Here is a 6,638-nt window from a genome sequence, read left to right as displayed (position 1 = left end):
ATTTCCAGTCTTGTCCCTTTCAGCAGCCTCGATTGTATCTAGTCTGAAACAGGTGACTTGTAAAGTTTGAGTGATTCCATTAGAACCCCTTTCCAATTAGTTTTGTACTCTTCAATGTCTCTAATCCTACCTCCTTTACTGTAGTATTAATATCATCCCCTAATTTTGTGAAGACAGTGCAATATATTCACTACCTCAATCATGCCATGAACTTCTGCAAGCTGCAAATGTGTTGCTGGTCAAAGCACAGCAGGCCAGGCAGCATCTCAGGAATAGAGAATTCGACGTTTCGAGCATAAGCCCTTCATCAGGAATAAGAGAGAGAGAGCCAAGCAGGCTAAGATTCAACTATTCCAGAATCTTCCACAGGCCTGTCGGACGCCATTACACATGTGGCCTCCACAGCGCCCGCGGCACCAAAGGCCGCCACCGACCGTGACGTCACTTCCGCCCCCACCGACCTCGGAGCCCCCGCGATCGCCGCCCCAACAACTGCCCCGGTGACCACCACACACACAACCGCTTCCACGATCGCCGACGGACCCGCGACCCACGCGGCCACCGGGAATGACCACCACTCCTCCGTCGCCGCAACCATTTCCGCCCCTCCGGTTGCCGTCGGCGCAGCCACTTCCGCCCCCACTGACATCACTAACCTGCAGGAGCACAAATCCTCAGGTTTCCCCGCCCCCACGCCGTCTTTCGTCACTACGCATAACCCCGCCCATAACCCCACCCCCACGCCGTCTTCCGTCGCTTCACGTAACCCCGCCCCCACGCTTATTTCCGTCACAACGCATGACCCCGCCCCCACATCGAGCAACGTCACCACGTCTAACTCCGCCCCTACTTCGATCTCTGTCCCCGCCCCTAACCCCGCCCCCAGCTCCAGCTCCAGCTCCAGTCCCACACCAGGTCCTAGCTCCCAGCCTTGCCGGATTTTCACCATCCCTCCAGATCTCCCCCTCTCTGAGGATGAAAGATCAGTCCTCAGCAGGGGCCTCACCTTCATTCCCCTACGCCCTCGGATTAATGAGTTCAACACGCGGCGAGATATTGAACAATTCTTCCGCCGCCTTCGCCTCCGTGCCTACTTTCACAACCAAGACTCCCGCCCACCCTCTGACGACCCCTTCTCCCGCCTCCAACACACCCCATCCACCTGGACACCCCGTGCTGGCCTCCTACCCGCCCTCGACCTCTTTATAGCCAACTGCCGCCGTGACATCAACCGACTCAACCTGTCCACCCCTCTCACCCACTCCAACCTCTCACCCTCAGAACGTGCAGCCCTCCACTCCCTCCGCTCCAATCCCAACCTCACCATTAAACCCGCAGACAAGGGAGGCGCGGTGGTAGTTTGGCGCACTGACCTGTACACCGCTGAAGCCAAACGCCAGCTCGCGGACGCCTCCTCTTATCGCCCCCTTGACCACGACCCCACCTCCCACCACCAAACCATCATCTCCCAGACCATCCAGGACCTCATCACCTCAGGGGATCTCCCATCCACCGCCTCCAACCTCATAGTCCCACAACCCCGCACCGCCCGTTTCTACCTCCTGCCCAAAATCCACAAACCTGCCTGCCCCGGTCGACCCATTGTCTTAGCCTGCTCCTGCCCCACCGAACTCATCTCCCAATACCTCGACACGGTCCTGTCCCCTTTAGTCCAAGAACTCCCCACCTACGTTCGGGACACCACCCACGCCCTCCACCTCCTCCAGGATTTTCGCTTCCCCGGTCCCCAACGCCTTATTTTCACTATGGACAACCAGTCCCTGTACACCTCCATCCCCCATCACGAAGGACTCAAAGCCCTCCGCTTCTTCCTTTCCCGCCGCACCAACCAGTACCCTTCCACTGACACCCTCCTTCGACTGACTGAACTGGTCCTCACCCTGAATAACTTCTCTTTTCAATCCTCCCACTTCCTCCAAACTAAAGGAGTTGCCATGGGCACCCGCATGGGCCCCAGCTATGCCTGCCTCTTCGTAGGATATGTGGAACAGTCCATCTTCCGCAACTACACTGGCACCACCCCCCACCTTTTCCTCCGCTACATCGATGACTGTATCGGCGCTGCCTCGTGCTCCCACGAGGAGGTTGAACAGTTCATCAACTTTACTAACACCTTCCATCCCGACCTGAAATTCACCTGGACTGTCTCAGACTCCTCCCTCCCCTTCCTAGACCTTTCCATTTCTATCTCGGGCGACCGACTCAACACAGACATCTATTATAAACCGACTGACTCCCACAGCTACCTGGACTACACCTCCTCCCACCCTGCCCCCTGTAAAAACGCCATCCCATATTCCCAATTCCTTCGTCTCCGCCGCATCTGCTCCCAGGAGGATCAATTCCTACACCGCACAGCCCAGATGGCCTCCTTCTTCAAGGACCGCAGATTCCCCCCAGACGTGATCGACGATGCCCTCCACCGCATCTCCTCCACTTCCCGCTCCTCCGCCCTTGAGCCCCGCTCCTCCAACCGCCACCAAGACAGAACCCCACTGGTTCTCACCTACCACCCCACCAACCTCCGCATACAACGTATCATCCGCCGCCATTTCCGCCACCTCCAAACGGACCCCACCACCAAGGATATATTTCCCTCCCCTCCCCTATCAGCATTCCGCAAGGACCACTCCCTTCGTGACTCCCTCGTCAGATCCACACCCCCCACCAACCCAACCTCCACCCCCGGCACCTTCCCCTGCAACCGCAGGAAATGTAAAACTTGCGCCCACACCTCCACACTCACTTCCCTCCAAGGCCCCAAGGGATCCTTCCATATCCGCCACAAGTTCACCTGTACCTCCACACACATCATCTATTGCATCCGCTGCACCCGATGTGGCCTCCTCTATATTGGTGAGACAGGCCGCTTACTTGCGGAACGCTTCAGAGAACACCTCTGGGCCGCCCGAACCAACCAACCCAATCACCCCATGGCTCAACACTTTAACTCCCTCTCCCACTCCACTGAGGACATGCAGGTCCTTGGACTCCTCCACCGGCAGAACACAACTACACGACGGCTGGAGGAGGAGCGCCTCATCTTCCGCCTGGGAACCCTCCAACCACAAGGTATGAATTCAGATTTCTCCAGTTTCCTCATTTCCCCTCCCCCCACCTTGTCTCAGTCGGTTCCCTCAACTCAGCACCGCCCTCCTAACCTGCAATCCTCTTCCTGACCTCTCCGCCCCCACCCCACTCCGGCCTATCACCCTCACCTTGACCTCCTTCCACCTATCCCACCTCCATCGCCCCTCCCCCTAGTCCCTCCTCCCTACCTTTTATCTTAGCCTGCTTGGCTCTCTCTCTCTTATTCCTGATGAAGGGCTTATGCTCGAAACGTCGAATTCTCTATTCCTGAAATGCTGCCTGGCCTGCTGTGCTTTGACCAGCAACACATTTGCAGCGGTGATCTCCAGCATCTGCAGACCTCATTTTTTACATGAACTTCTGCAAGACTTTCTTTGCGTATCTAATTGGGCCTATAATTCTTTCTATCCTTTTACCTGCTAAATGTTTATAAATGATCTTGTTTTACCTCTTGCTACCTTACCATTTCCCTACTCAAGGATTATGTCTGTTTATTCCATACCTGATGTTTGACATATACCTCTTCTTAATAATTTATTTTAACTTCTTTTTCTCATCTAGGGAGCTTTACCTTTGGATACATTTCTTTTTTTCCTCATGGGCATACACTTAGATTATGCATGAACTATTATTGCGTTGAAGTGTCCCTACAGGTACTGTTCATTTACTGGGTTAAGTTTAATCCAAGTGCCAAATATCTCTATGGCTGCTGGAAAGCCCTTAACCTTCACCATTCTACGTTTGCAAATTGGTTTATTGAGCTGTTTGAAGGAATTTACTGCATACAAATTAGTTGTTTTGTATGGCAAAGTTCAATACTCTTCTAAATTTTCAATAAAGTTACAAAGTTCTTTACAACATTCTAAGAATACAAAATAGTGCTGCATAGAAACACATTTACAGCACAGGAAACCAATAGGCCCATAGTGTCTGTGTGAGTCGAAAAAGAATTATTCAGTCCGAAACACCTTTCTGTTCTTGGTCACAAATTACATCACCTCAAGTGCACATCAAAATGTGCTTTTGCTTTAGTGCAATGACAATTTCTGCCTCTTCTAGCTTTTCAGGCAGTATGTTCTAGGTCACATCGTTTCCAGCATCCTTCCATCTACTGAAGATCATGGGCATGCAATCCATTTCAGAGGGGTGTGCTCGTACCTCAACTTTGTTAATGGTGTGAAATTGTCAATCCTGGAGAGGCATAATGGCCAATGTCATTATGGGTTGTCTTTTACATTGTTATTGTTACTAAACTACTGTAAGCTCACAGTGGTTCACACCAACTCAGATGAGGTGTCATGATTTTCAGTAAGTGATTCCAGGTTTGGTATTTAATGTTTAGGACAACCATCCTTGAAGCACGGTGTTGGGTGTCCTACTGTTCATCTATCCAGAGACTACCTCACCATAAATATGATCATTATGGTCACTGGCTTTGTAACAGATTTCCATCATCCAAAATGCCCAAGCCAATTAAGCAGCTTTTATTTGAATACCAACAAAAGTGAACACTGACTGTAACAAGACTTCTATACTCATTTTTTGTTCTGCCAGAAAATTCCCACCATGCTTTGCAGACAGCCAATGCAGCAATTGTCGAGGTTCTTATCCTGATAGTTCTAAGTTGCCCATGTTCACAACCAAACAACAAGGTGTTAAAAACACAGGCTTTATAAACCATCAGCGTGATGCTAAGTGCCTATCTGCATCCGACTTGCCTGTACTAATGAAGAGTACAGACTAAGGATTAACTGGAATTCTTCCTAATCCGATGTTTTTCATATGACACTTAGTGCTTTGTTTGGGTGATCAAATGTTGTAGCTGCTTTCTCTATGCACTGATGGCAGAAGTAATTTCTTTCTTTCTATATTGAAAAGACATTTCAAGCGCAGAAATTTGTTAACTCAGATGTTCTATATTTCAAATACAACCTTGCAGCAGTCTCAGGTAATGTTATGTTATCTTCATCACTGTTGCTGTATGCACTTTCAAAATGACACTCATTGCCCTTTAATGATATTTAAAGGCCCTTGTTTTACATTCCTGACTGCTGCAAATTGCTTGGATTTGTTAGTGTTCACCATCAGATGGCAGCATCCAACCAAAATTAAATGCTCAACAATGATATTTTGCAGTGTCACAGCTCCCTCTAGCCTCTACTCATGTACGCCATCTTTACAGACCTATTGGGAATACAGTATTTTAAAACACTTTTAACATGTACCTCACATCTACCAGTTTCAGCAACCCAAGTTCAGCTATAATGGCAAATATTACAATACACATCAATTCTGACCATGTTCATTGAACTATTAAGTGTCAACTTACCATGGATTGAAATTAAGAATCGTGGAATAAGAAACCCCTGCCAATTCTGAAATACTGAAGTCCAAGCCTTCTGATCACCCAAACACAGCAGGTATCATGTGAAAAACATTTAAATCAGGAAGGACTTTAATTCATCCCTAGTCTGTACTCTTCACTGGTATCACAAATAGGTTGGATGCATTTGTTCTTTAATTTATTCCCTCATTGGATGTGAAGGCAGTTGGGAGAAAAAAAATTGAGAAAACTATGTGTGAGCTGTCTTTTTGAACCATTGCAATTCATTCAGTGGAGGCACATACCTGTGTTTGAGAGTTTTTCAAGTTACATTAATCAATTTGATTTTTCTCCATCAATTTAGCATAATTGAATGGCTTGTAAAGCCATTTCAGAAGGCACTTAAGAGTAACTCACATCAGAATTTGGAGTCACAAGTCAGCTTGATCAGATAAATTTTTATTAAAATGCAACAATTTCATGATTATAATTTCAGATTCCATCTCTGAACATGGCTTGAGATATTTTCAGCTGTAAACTGTTGGCAACAAACAATCTGTTAAAAACTAATAGGCAGATTTCCATAAAACATGGTACACATTGCCTATGACCAAAGAAAGAACTGATGCATTTTTGACTAAAGATGAAGGGATCTGTTAACATTGGGAGGTAGGGAATGTTACATGTTTTAGAATGCTATGGATTGTTCTCAGCTGCTGTGGTGGAATATGTCTCAGTTATCAGTTGTGAGCAGAGCTCTCAGAACAGATTGCTGCTGATCAATGGACCTGAAGCCTCCTAAAGGTCTTAGTTAAAAAAAAGTTATTTTTTCCCAATTTGCAGTTACAGAACATCAACCAGGCAGGGAAAAACACCTTAAAGGAAAAGTTTTGTAATTATGATAATTCATTCACGTGGCATGGATATAAAGATACTGTGATCACAAGGACAGGTAAATGGCTGGGAGTTTTGTGGCAAGTAGCTCATCTCCCAGCTCTCCATCAACTGGAGGCACAAGTCAAGGGTGTGCTGGAATACCCTCCACTTAACTGCATATATGGGTCTCCAACAGTACTTAACATGATCCAGTCAAACCAGCCCCTTTAATCAACATCTTATCCACCAACTTAAACATTCATTTACTGCATCACCAACATAATGACACCTGTTATACAAAATGCAGCATTCACTGTCGCAAACCACA

Source organism: Hemiscyllium ocellatum, chromosome 16, assembly GCF_020745735.1.
Source record: "Hemiscyllium ocellatum isolate sHemOce1 chromosome 16, sHemOce1.pat.X.cur, whole genome shotgun sequence".
In the NCBI taxonomy this organism is placed as follows: Eukaryota; Metazoa; Chordata; class Chondrichthyes; order Orectolobiformes; family Hemiscylliidae; genus Hemiscyllium; species Hemiscyllium ocellatum.
The sequence above is the reverse complement of the archived record's forward strand: the minus strand, read 5'-3'. Positions refer to the sequence as shown.